We start from the raw sequence: 13,783 nt of genomic DNA, 5'->3' as shown, positions 1-13,783 counted from the left end.
TCGGAATAGCCTTCGTTTCGCTCATTCAAGGTCATGCTCTGCCTGTATCAAAAGGTGGCAGGCCTTTATTTCGCCAACATCAAGCTTCGTCGTTCATTCTCCTTCCCAGCCACGGCTGCTAATAATCCCTCCGGCGTTCAGGAGTCCCACTAACCACTTTGGACGGGCGATGGGTGGGGGGAAGTACACGCGGCAGAGACGAAGCGCGGGGCATCGCCGTCTCCAGCGCCGCGGTGTCAGGCGGGCGGCCGTTCCTGGTTCACGCCGCAGCGCGTTTCGTGGGCGGCTCTGTCACGGGGGCTGCGGCTCCGTGAAGAGGAGGAGCAGGAGGGAGGTGGCGCGGCTGCTTCAGCTCAGCCCTTTCGTAGAGGGCCTGGTCCAGCCCGTCTCTAGCGGCCCCCTCCGCCGCTCCAACAGAGCGCTGACAAGTTCCTGCGGTTCGCGCCGAAGCTCAAAAGCGCTGCGGCCGCTCGGTCTCCCTTGCAGGTGAGGGGAAAGTGGCAGGGCTGTCGGGAGGCGCGGTAGCTTCCCTCCCAATCCAGGACTGCTGGCGAAGGGCAAGCGAAAGGAGCTTCCAGCGCCTGGTGACGGGGAGCCAGGTGTGGGCGGCGGTCTGCGGAGGGGACGCCGGCCTCTGGGTAGGTGGCGGGGACGCATCCAACGCTGACGTGCGCGCCTGTGCCGGGAGAACGAGCGTGCTGTATATATTTGTAGGCCAGCGCTCAGCGGGTACTATGGAGATGATTGCAGGTTCCGTGCGTAGTCGGTGTGGCGAGGACGAGCGGCGTTGCCCGGTGTTCAGGCTGCTTTCATGTCGGGGCTTGCTTTAGTCCACCAAGAACAGTTCGCGCTGCTGCTGCTCGGTCTGGGTTTAACCCCTGACTAGCTGAGATCCGGTTTTGGGGAGCTGGCCGGGAGGCAGTGTAATCAAGCAAGTGGACCTCTCTCCCTACCCCATCCCAATTAGTATATAGGGCCCGATCGCTTTGTGTGTGTGTGTGTGTGTGTGTTTGTATAGGCGACTATTTATGTGAATCGTTATGTGCAACTCTTGGCTAAACCCCATAGGGCCAGAGCCTGTCTCCCAATACTGTTCCGAGCGGTGGAAGGCCGTGGAGTGTCTTTATCAACCTTCATTAGAAAAAGGAGGAAACGAGTTGCTGTCAGTACCACCGAGTTGTTCCGCACGGGAATCTGCTGTTCTCACCCCCCCCCCATCCCTTCGTTTAATGAATAGCATATGCAATTTTAAACATAAAAATGTTTTATGCCCACTTGCTTTTAAATATATACTTTTAAAGAATTTGTACCCTGCCCAGAATACTGTTGGGTGATTTAGAAACACGACTCTTGCCGTGTTGTGGACAGTTCTACCAGCTGTTGGCTGCTTAGAACATGTGAAAAGAAAGCAAGTGTTACTTGTGGTTCAGCGCTGGTTCATTATTTTGTTAACTCAGCATTTGGCAATGTGATTCTTTAGTTATGGAACAGCAGTAAGCAGAACTAAAGTTTGCTTTTAAACAGAATTTGTTCCTGCAAGGAAGAGAGCTTATCTGTATGCAAGATGTTTTATGCAATGGGGTGGCTTCTTAAATGGAGGCCTAGCAGGAAATTTATGCTGCTGAAGTGATTTGAGTGAAAGCATAATCTTTGGAAGCTCTGATACATAAAAAAGAAGTTTCACCCACGGAGGTGAATAGAGGAGGTAGGGTTTTTTTCCTCCCAGGTATTTGAAATTTATAAAATCCTATTAATGTGCCAGAGCCTGTCTCCCTTCCGAGCCGTGGAGTGTCTTTATCAACCTTCATTAGAAAAAAGAGGAAATGAGTTGCTGTCAGTATCACCAAGTTCTTCCACACGGGAATCTGCTGTTCTCACCATCCCCCATCCCTTCGTTTAATGAATAGCTTAATTAATTAATTAATGCTATAGCCTGTTGCATATGGAAGAAAACATGTCTGAAAATGCAAAGAAGGCAGTGATCCAGTGCATAGAAGAGTTAAGTCCTATTGAAAGCAATGGCATCTCTCCTTAAATATTTGTTCCCTATTCCATTAGTTAAAATTAACTCTATACAAGCAGATCAATTTTAGTTTTATTCCTGAATTGTGTAACAAAGATTCCAACAAGTAGTAGTTGGCGATAGATATACATTCTTACGAGCATTGAAAGAGGGATTGGAAAGTGGAGCACTGCATCCAAAATATGCTGTGAAAATATGCTGAAATATTTGCTGAAATATTTAATATGAAAATACTGTATGCTGTCAGAATATTCCACTAGATCATATTTATTTTTGTCTCCTGTAAATCAGATATGTTTTAATCCAAGCTAAACCATGCATAGAGTCAGTCTGCAATGACACAGCAAGCTGTATTAAGGTTTATCAATAAATGAGCAGTAGGGTGGTCCAAGCGAATTCTCTCTGCAAGCAGACACCATCAGAAAACGACAAAGTTTGTGGTTAATTTAGGGTACTGTCCCTAAATTGTTCCTCCTAGAACAAATTAGAGAAAAATCTAAAGCAAAACATAGTTCGCCTTTCTTTTGTTAACCACTGGCACTCATGAGAATTGCAGGTATGTTTGTTCATTGGTAAGTTTTAATAAGATTTACTGTATCATACAAATCAACACGTTGTTTTTTCCTGCCAAATCTTTCATTGAAACTTCCATCTGCAAAGACATTCTATTCTCTACATCAACACATTGTTAATGAAAAAGAAGGTAGCCATCACCAAACAAAATCCTTTACTGATTTTCATGTTTTGTACCGTTCCTCTTCGCTTGCATAACTGAGTGATGCAGAATGCTAGATGCTCAAGGGCTAGGGGTAGCACCTGCTTTTGATTTTTTTCAGTTCACATTGAACTGAATGTGAACAGTTCAATATCACAGTTCTAATGATATTCCTTGGAAATAAGTCACACTGATTTCAATGTATCTCACTTCAGATTGCATGCTTAACTGCTGCTTCATATTCTCTATTGTACATTAATATCCTCTTGTTGGAATTGTTTTGCTTTCTGAACTGTAGCACAAGGATTTCCATTCTGGTAACTCTAGCACCTCAGCTTTAAACATATTTTCTTGGAACCTGATCCTGTGGGCACACCAGGTACCCTGGTACCTGGATATTATTTACAGTTCAGAGTCCAAACCTCAGTCCTAAGAAGCTGAAAAAAAACTAAATACCCACCTTTTGTGGGTACAGTCACTTAACTCTTACTAAAACTTGCTCACTGTGGTTTGGATCTTAAAAGCTCTGGGCCATAGTTGTGGTGATGGCAGTGAATCTACTCTCCCCCCACTGTCAACCTGTAGAAAGCACTGTCTAGGGTGATTAAGAAAATGGTGAAGCATCTGTTCGTATTTGGAAGTTATTTCTTTCAGAGCCCTAAGATCTAACTATCTTGGAAATAAAACATTCATATTTTGATTAATCACAAATTGTTTTGAATACAGAGTTCAATGCTCTGTGTTTGATAGTAAGATTATTGAGAAGAGATATGGGAGAGCTGGCCCCATTAAACTTAGCAAGATTAATTCAATATTTTGTAGACACTTTGAGTAGGTGGGGTATAATGCTGTTGTCTGTTGGAACTTCACCCAGCTATAGTTATTCAATCTGGCATTAATGCAGTAGTTTTGCATCATGGGGAGAGAACATTTTTTTAATTTTAGTTTTGCTTAGCCTTCACTCTTATTGGGATGATTTTGATACAAATTGATCTACTTTATCATTTTCTGAACAAAACCAGATTTGCTACATCTTCAGCTCCAAAATTCAACCTTCCTTCCAACCATTTTAATCTTCTTCACCTTCACTTTCTGGTGGTAGCTGACATTACTAAGTAGATTTTAGAAGAGGATATTTTGGCAAACTCATAGCAAGATCTTATGGAGTTACACATCAGATCAGTCACCAGAAAGAAGAAGGAAGATGCCATGCTTCTTTGATCAGTGTTGAAAAAGAGTTAGGTGATCAATGAATGGTAAGGATTGTAGTTGAAGCTGGGAAGAATTTGGTGGCCATAATATTTTCCTCACATGTGTTAATGGCAGATGAAAAAAGTGTCCTGTGAATCAGCTTGCTCATAAGTGCTGAAATGGTAATGAAGGAAGAAGGTAATGAAGATTTTTTGCCAGATTAAGCAAAGCTCCACTTATTAATAGCCTTGATACTAGTGTGGCCTTTCACTGTACTGTTGGAAGTGCAATAAAGAGACTTGTTAAAGGCAAGAGTAACCTTTTAACAGTGTCTTGTTTTATATGATTCTCCATTACAGGACAGATTGGATGGGCAGTACTGAGGTTAATAAAGTTATCTTTTGTTTAGAAGACAAAGACCAAAATTTAAAGTCATTTCATCGTCCTTCAATCTACTCTTAATTTGATTGATTAGCTACAGACTGATCACTTTCCAAGCTTCAGTTGTGAAGACAGTGAAAATAGATACTCATCTTGCCGATTCAGACATATTTATACTCTGAATATTTGCTGTTTTTAACCAGTATTATTAATATGACATAGGAAATATGACTAGCTTTGGCCAATAATTTATTCTAGGAATTGATACAAGTAATTGTATGCAACAATCATCTTTGATGTTTAAAGGTTTTTGATGCTGTGTATATCTTTTATTATGGACCCATTCCATGACAGAAGGACAGAGTCAAAGGGAAAAGGAAAATAGATAAGCAGATTGTAAAAGAAAAAGAGAAAAAAAACCCCCAAGAGTCTTAAATACAAAAATGAATCTAAAATACTTAGAGGGACTTAAATGCTTAACTATTAATTGGATATAACCCTGTATTCCTATATACAAACACATTAAAAATGGAAATAGTAATTATATTTAATAGATTAGATAGATTTATAAAGTATCTAATAAAATGTATTAGAAAGATATGAGAATCCTACCTAAAAAATTTCTCAGATGAGAGATGCTGTAGTTTATGGTAGTTATACAGCCCTTGAACATACTGCAATAACAATTGCAAGAATTTTGCTTGGAGGATGTCCTTGACTTATTTGCTAGAAAGTGGACTAGGTGATTGTTTCTTCTACGTTTCCATGGTTTGCTGGCAGGAGAGGAAGTTTAGATCTTTCACCTCTGTGAATGAAAAGGGCAGTACTGTGTGGAAGAGTGTGGGGAGTTGATTCATTTTCCTTCATTGGACAGAGACAGAGATGTTCACATAAAATGGTCTTGTTACAGTGGCCTTTTAGAGGTGCTGAAGGTAATAAATTTAATCTGGTCAAAATCAGTGCTCTCTGGTGTGGTGAATAAAAGATAGCAGAAAGATAGGAAACTATCACTATCACTTGTCTAGTGACAAGTTAGGGGGCTGTAGGCTTTTGGACTGGAGTAGGGGTCTTGTTGAAGATTAGTGCAAATATTTGTTGCATTTCCTCCAATTTATAGTGGCCTAAGCCATAAAACTTTATATCTGCAGTTATTCCTTTAAAACAGGAGAATGTGAAGAGTCAGGGAAACTTCTGATGCCTTAGTTTATGACTGAAAATTGTAAGTTTTCCTCAATTTACTAGTAGCCATCTGTGAAGTCAAATCACAGTTTTAGTACAGATAGTCCCTGGGTTAAGAACGCCTGGTTTAAGGACGACCCATAGTTAAGAACGGAGCCTTTTGTAGCAAAATTTGAGTTAAATACACAATGATTCAAGTTAAATACACAATGGTTTGAGTTCATTACACAATACTACTTATACAGTATTATACAATAATACTGTTCCGGCTTACATACAAATTTAACTTAAGGACAGACCTTGGGAACAGAACTTGTTCTTAAACTGGGGGCTATCTGTAAGTCTTACTAATAAAGAAGGATGCTTAGAATGTATGTTCGCTGCTTTGAGTTATATAGTAAAAGAGTGAGATAAATATCTAATAACAGTAATAATTATTCTTTAAAATAGATTGCTAATTGTAGTTAAGTATAAATAAGTACTATATTTAAAATTTATTACAAAATGTATACTATTCTGTTTGTGTAAACACTCAAGATGGCCCACAACAATTAAAAGAATACAAAATACCAAACCTAACCATAAAATCAATGTAATTTAAATCAAACATTAAAATGATTATCATTAAAATAATTAACAGTTAAATGTTAACTGCCCTGTTAACATCTCAGGGTAAAGATGTTGGTCATGTCAACAACTGACAACCACTCCGTTTCAGAGTCACGGATTACAGGGCAAAGAGTCCTTTAAAATGTGGAAAATAAGTTTAATCTGCTGTGGGTTAAGAGAGAGCCATATCTTCACTCTGAGAGGATTGCCAGCCATTAACACTAGCTTCTGTCTGGTCTGCAGTAAAGATCCTGATCTAGCCATGCTTATTTTGAGCATAGGAGTCTAATAAAACTATGTAAAGTTGGTAATTGGAAATTTAAAGTTGAGACTTGGGCCAAGGAACCTGGAAAAGGGACAAACACATCTTGGGAAGTATTTTCCATATGCTGAGAGCTACACAGAAGACCCAAGCTCCTGGTAGCCAAGATACCAAAAAGGTGGAAAAGAGGATCCCTGATTAAAGGACCTTGAGGAACTAAGTGTTCCTCACTGATTATAGCTCTTTCAGCATGTCCCGATAAGATGGGATCATTCAAAAAGATGGTCAGTAATCATCACCAGATAATATGGATATCAGAGCAAGTCTACAATGTTGAATCAACCTGAGAGATTCCCCTACTATAGTCTCCATGTTGTTCACCCAAAAGGGATGTCTTCTCCAAGTACTGGCTAGGAACACTGGAAGTTTTGGTTGGAAATACGTTTAGGGAGCCCTAGTTGAAAAGTAGTGTATCAGGACTTCTAACATCTGTTTCTTTGCTAAATTACAAGGTTGCTTGAAAAGACAGAAAACTCATCTAGAGCTAATGCCTCAATTTGCATCAAGGCATTCAGTAATTTTCCACCCAAAATGGGTAGTTGGTGCCATATATGAAGTTTGCCAACTCATTCCTGCTTAACAGTGTGTTTTTAATGAAAGCTCTGATTGTTCTTCCTCAATCTGGTATTGTCTTTGAAATAAACACTGATTTAATTTTTCTCTTGTAAGTCTGTCAGCAGCTGATCAGTTGTTCACTTATGTTACTATGCATTGATTGATTGCTCCAGAGGAAGGAAAAATATAGCCTTGTTTAGGTCAGTTTTTTTTCATTAGTAGTCAATCCTTCTTTGATTTGGTATTGTTCCATCCTAAGGTTCAGGCTGCCTTTTATTGTCTCTACTGCATTTATGTCAGATGTCTTCAGCTTTCATTCATCCTTCTATAGCTAAATATTCTATCTCATGCATTTATTAATTTTTTGTTCAATCTCTGAATTCATTGGACTTGAAAATTGATTTTCATAGAATTTCCTAGATTTATGCAGCCCAACATACATTGAGCCCAGAAGACAACAAGATTATATCCTTCTCCTCTGAAGCATTGATAACACTAATCAATAACTTCTTAAGAGCAGATTGGCTTCAGAGAGTATATGGAGGAGTGAGTTTGTATTGTTGTGATCCTTCACTATAGAAACAATGTCTAAGACCAAGTATATTCCAGAAGGAATGTAAAATATGTCGTCTAGCTTTCAGTGACCATTGGATATTGTAGGAGAGCTCTGTTAGTGTATGGTGGCAAAAAATGAAAAGTCTGGTAATGGGAAAAGGTACTACCAGATTCCTTCTGAATTTGCAACTACAAGAGATTTTCTTAGCATATATATTGTGGATATCTTGGATAGGAATTTTAATTTATGCCATTTTCAGGATTTTTTCTGGTTTCGTCATTCTTTTAAATACGTCATGCCACCTTTTGTCTTTTGTGAGATCTTGCTTTGTTTATTATTACGTTCCCTCTTGAAAATGTCCATTGCTTTAAAAGGGTAAAGCCTCATTAGAGTTGAGCTCAATGCTTGGTGATTTCATAGACATGTCAATGTAGTGCTCTTGGCAACAGTATGGAAATAGTTTACCATTGCCTTCTTCTAGGATGTCAGTTAGCTTTACAATCTCATCTACACTTAGATTAAGTTGATGGTTTTCCAGCAAAGTAGTAACAAGATCCAATGCCAGGTAACTTTCTGAGGTTAGCCAATGCCTTCTAATGATTGGCACTTAACTAGGCAAGTCCAACATTAGCATTTTGACCAGTGATATGTTGTGGGCCAATTCATTGTTGAATAAATATGAATATCTATAGATATAGATATAATTAATATCATGGAGTAGGGAAAAAACTTCCTTTTTCATTAATTGCTTCTGTCATAGTAAAACAAAACAAAACAAAAATCAAGGCAATGTCACATGACACAAATACATAGTATGATTTATTTTTATGTTTTAGGTGCATTTATAAAAATGAATGGTTCAAATAGTTATCACTGAACATTTCTTAAAAATAATTACCTATTTTCACTTGCCCCAGTAACTTGCTTCCTCACTTTTCCCATTGTTTTTATTGATTTAAGGTGTTGATTATTTTATATTTATATATTTTGTAATGAAAAGTATTTTAAAATCAAACAAAATACATTTGTGATATGTGTATATAATCATGAATGGAATCAAAATGTACTGTATTTTGAATATTGCCCCCCTCTATTTTTCTTGTAGATGAAAAATCGAAACTCAAACAGAACAGATTGTTAGTGTTTATTTTTAGTGTCGTACATGAGGATTATGGTAGCTGCTTATTGGTCTGTTTGGACAAGGCTTGTCGATCACTAAGCGTCCCTTAGATTAGGGCAGGGATGTGGACGCTCTGGCTCTTCAGAAAGAGCTAAATCATTCCCAGGAGTCCTGGCCTGCACAAATCTGGAGAGCCACAGATTCCCCATCCTTGAAGTAGGCCAGGGCTGGGCAAACTGTGGCCATAAGGCTACCTGCCACTCTCGCATCCCTTTTTTGTGTCTGTTGGGAATTTTCTGTGGTCATGACTGCTGAAAACTGATGACACAAAAGTTCCTGATATTTTAAGGTGGGAACACAGTAACAAGTGATACAATAAGCCCTAAATAGGCATGTTATATTTAAACATTGTAGGAAAAACATATATAAATAATAGAATAATCAGTAGATGTTTAGTTTTTAAGAAGTGCTAGAAATTAATGAAAATAGGCTGAACATTGGTATGAAATACATATTTTGTAAATGTCTGTGCTTTTTAATATCTCTAGTGCCAAATAAAGTTTTAAAATATCATCAGAATCCTTTTTAATATATAGTAAAAACAAAAAGGAAAAATGTGATATGTTCTAACAAACATGCCAAAATGAAGTGGAAATTATTAACAGGCAGTCTAAAGTCATGTGATCCATCTCAGCAGTATTGTTGTAAAAGTTAAAGTTATTGGACTTGGATTAATATGCATGAACAAATCTCAGCAGAGAACCACAGCATCCTGTTCTTCATAATCATTTACTGCAAAGTAGACTTTTAAGTGCCAAAAGGAATACTTATCAGCAAAAAACTAATTGAATGTTATATAAAAGGGCTACTCCAGTGTTAAAATCTAATTTATTTCCATTAATGTGTACGTGTTCTCTGTGTTGTGTAACTGCCTGTTAAACCCAGTGAATCAGTGCTTTAGCATCTGGGCCTTCCCTCCCCCCCTCTTTCTTACATTTCTGTTTCTGGCTGGTGTCATTTTACCTTCTTCAAAGCACCATTTTCCAGGGAAAGGGATATTCCTTTTTTATTGGCACAGATGCACTGTTTTTGCACATTAGTAAGTTGCGCTACCTTGTCAATCACTGTTTTCCAACCAGTTTAAGACCAGCAGAGCGACTAAGCTTTCACCTCATTGGCTACGGTATTCTGGGAGGGATTTTGCTGGAAGGAAGGGCTGCAGTCTTTCCCCAGCAGAGTTCAAGCTGTCTTTGCTTCATCATCTAAAAGAAAATCCCCAGATAAGGCATAAAGCTTTTAGAGGGGAGGGAGAAAATAAGCATGATAATTATTTCACAGGAGACTTATTCATCATCATGATGATGTAATTGAAAATATAGGACTACTGTTGCATTAGAGGATTCTGTTTGCTTGTTGGAAGTGTCGAGTAGATAGAGCTACAAAAGGTAGGTGGGAGGCTGTTTTTTAAAGAAATTATTATTGAAAGTTTAAAGAGTTTACTGCAGTATGCTGCATACCATATGTGTTACTTGGAGATTTCTCCTATGAACAAAGAATCTGTTTAGGAGTGTGTGAGAGTTAAATGAATTCAGTTCAAAGCAATTTAAACTGTTCTGTGTAGAGCCCAAGGAAATAACCCTTTCATTTTAAAAAAAATAGCATTCACAAAAAATATCTCTGATTTTCTTTTAAGTAATTCATCTCTACATGAATGTTTAACAATATTCTTTATTTTTCTCACTTAAAATTTGGGTCAGTTTGTTCCCCCCCCCCCAGAAAACATTGATAGTCTGTACTTAACATTTTCTTTATGTAACTTTATATACAAACAAAGATGAATGCATAGTGTGTATTTTGAGTATTTGTACTTAAGATTCAACTTCTCAGAGGTTTATACAAGATAAAACTTAAGGCATAAATTTAAGAACTGAACATCTTTCTTTTTGCTGCAGTTTCACTGTGATTTTCAGAGATATTGGATTCCTTTATGGAAAAAAAATGTCTGTTTACACATGCTCACCTTTAGCCAATCCAGAGTTTACGGTATGACAGATTTTTATCTATCTGTTAACTGAGAAATGTTACCTGGTAATTTATGAATAGTATCAACTGCTCTGTCTTTTATTTCCTATAGCAGAAGTGTTGATAGAAATAGAGCTGCTGGATAAATACCTGCCTTAGTGGTAACTTCCAAACTATTACTAATAGATTATTAGTAATATATTCCATTACTAATCTTTCACTCTATGTTTCTGCTGACCACAAAACAGTGAGATTTTTTTTCTTTAGAAAGCATGGTAGATGCAAATGTGAAGAATGTATATGAATCAGGTCTAAGATCTAAAGTACAGTATAACAATTTGGAAAAAACAGAACTCTTGAAAATTATTCAACCCCATTTACCTTACAGTAATATAAATGCAGTCTAAGGCTACTTGTAGGCTCTGTTTGCACAACTTAACTCTGTCAAGTCATGGGCAGGATTAGAGTTTTGTGTAAATACTGTAGCCCATTCATCATTGAGTTAGAGGAGGATAGTTTTTAACTCTGAACAGCCCCAGGATTGGATTGGGCTAAGTTCAAAATGGGTTGTTTCAATCATTCTGGATATGTTTTAAACTCAAAACAACCCCGTTTGATGTTTAAATGAAGTAGTGACAGAGCTCAGTCTAGCTCTAAAAAATGGCCAAAACAAACTTTTGAACTCAAAATAACTTTGGACTTGAAGCAAAGTGTTTTAATTAAATATGTTTCAGATTCAAAACATGTTGTGCATAATACAAATATGTGTACTATTTACTTATCCAAGAGTGATTTGTTAGCAACCATGAATAGTTCATTTCTGCTGAAAAGGGATATATCTGTTGTTGGAAAATGAATATATCTTCTGTACTGTGTTGTGTTGAATTATCACCAGCTCTAAATTAAGCACTTTGTGTGCAGTCACTGCAGAGTCGGTAACGACTGAGCGCAGATTAAAAAAAAAAAAAAGTACCTTTGAGATGAAGTTCTTAAATCTGTTTTTTCAATTATTAAATGCTATTTATTAATGTGATAGTTAAATATAGAATAATTTCATGGCTATTTGTGAATGGCACTGATATATTGATATGTTTTGAAACTAGCTTGATGATATTGTTCCATAGCTAAATATTGTTAAATAATTTTATTTCTTCAATTTGAATCTTATATTAACATCCAGTTTTAAATGTTTTAAATATACTTTCCTTAGTTATTGTTCCATTTCCTATATTTATCATAATTTCCATGTTAGGCTGATGCAGTTTTAGTAGCTAATAAAAAGTTCTTAATATGTTTTCTATTCTGTGTTCCCATATTTAAGGCAGTGCAACAAGACTATGCTCTTATCCCTTAATGTCCCCTCTAGTATTTCTGTTCTCTTACAGGTCCAATTTAGATGTAATAACTTGTACCTTTCATTCTATCTTGGTATGTAGTCTTGTTAAAAGATGTGAATGTATCCTGCATGCCCAACTACAGGCTCCAGACTCAGACACATACAATAGTATGTTGTGTTCAACTTAGTTTTGGGGGTTTAGTAGTCATGCATGCTTTCTTTCCTTCCCACTCGCATAACTCTGTTTGGGGACTTTGTCAGTCTATCCAATGTTATGGACTGCCACTAATTAGTCCTCTTCTCCATGAGTCTTTCAATCTATCCTGTATCTCTCTCAAGTTTTCTGCATTAGTAGCTCCATCCCCACCCTCCAGGGAATTCTCTGCTAAATCTGACCCCAAGGTAGTCATGAGGATACCTCTACCAGATTACTTCCTAAGAGACTCTGGTTTTGTTTATGAATACCAAATCTGTCTCCAAAATCTTACAGTGACACTCCTGCCAGATTGGTCCCTAGGATACCCTGTATAACTCTTTCAATCATGCATTTCATTTTCTCAAACATAGCAATGCCACAGTATTTGAGCTACAGCCCTTTCTCTTCTTCAGTAAGTTGTGTGCATGAGACTCCCAAAGCAGACAAGGTTTTCCTCTTCATTGTTCCTTTACTTAGCTGGGTAACAGATTACAAAATTGAGTGTCTGAGGCTTGATACATGATTACAAAATCTGGTGTCCTAATCTAAAAAAGGAAAAGAAAGGGAAAGAAGGAAACAGGCAAGGGAAAGGCTTTCAAGATCTTTCTGGAAGATACAAGCTAAAGACTGTTGTTAAATTCTTACCATCCATTGCAGAATCATTAAGTGCTTCACTGATCTTTCAGAGTCAGGGTCACATGGAAAAAGGGTGCTGTGGAAAACAGAAGCAACGGGCAAGTTCATCCTGAGAGTCCCAAGAGATGTTTTGAATGCATCTCTTTTTCATTTTTTGTAATGAAAAAAATCTCTCCTCCATATTTCTGTCTATCCTTTCCATTGGTTCTTTACCCCACTTCATATATGGGGCCAACTCCATTTGTATGAACATGTGCACAAAACTAGCTCTTTATTTTAGGATCTTGCATCCATTTCTTGCTCCTTCTAACAAATTGTGTTTAGATATTAACTTCCAGCTTTTGGTATGAACTCATGCACAAAATCTGAAGAAGGTATGAGGGGCGGGAGCAAGTGCATTTGTCAGGCACCTATGACTTTTCAAACTTGTAGTAGAGCAAGACTCAGTGATTTGATATGTATAAATCAGCTATCTATGCTCACAAGTGAGGCATGACTCTTGGTCACATACCAAATCAGATTAGCTCAACCTCTTCCTCTGCTGGAGATAGAAAAGATACTTGATTTTTATCCTGATGCAGTCTTGCAACTCTTGGTAGCTACAATGTCACAGTAAAATAACAACATCAGAATTAAAACAACATACAATCCAAATCATAAAAACAAAACTGAAGTAGGAGAGAAAGAACCTCAAGAGGTGCAAGTGATGAAAGGCTCCTTGAAAAAGCTTAGTTTTTAAAAACTGCCTAAAAGAAAAGGGGCCGGTTTCATCTCAGTGGGGAGCCCATTTTACAGTGTTGGTGCTGCTTTGGAGAAGTGGTGCCCTCTAGTTTCAGCTTCCCTGTCATGGATATGCGGGACAACAAGAGCCCTCTTTACACGATCAAATAGGCTGGTCTGAATCCAGTTGGAGGAGGCTATTCTTGGTGCCAAATCATGAAG

General features: G+C 37.8%; 1 protein-coding gene across 3 annotated transcripts in view; it reads left to right on the top strand.

The window, feature by feature from the left end:
* The first annotated feature begins 336 nt into the window (after positions 1-336).
* MBNL2 (muscleblind like splicing regulator 2) overlaps positions 337-13,783 on the top strand; it is a 78,374-nt gene continuing 64,927 nt past the window's right edge. For all 3 annotated transcript variants that reach the window (XM_088136439.1, XM_088136438.1, XM_007428391.4), the window contains exon 1: positions 337-486. The gene's annotated coding sequence lies outside the window, so the exon portion shown is untranslated. The remainder of the gene's footprint in view (positions 487-13,783) is intronic.

This window comes from Python bivittatus, unplaced genomic scaffold (assembly GCF_059951505.1).
Source record: "Python bivittatus isolate LINGU-HERP-01145 unplaced genomic scaffold, Pbiv_v1 ctg000060_np1212, whole genome shotgun sequence".
Taxonomy (NCBI): domain Eukaryota; kingdom Metazoa; phylum Chordata; class Lepidosauria; order Squamata; family Pythonidae; genus Python; species Python bivittatus.
Note: the sequence above shows the minus strand (reverse complement) of the source record. Positions and strands in the feature narration are given on the sequence as shown.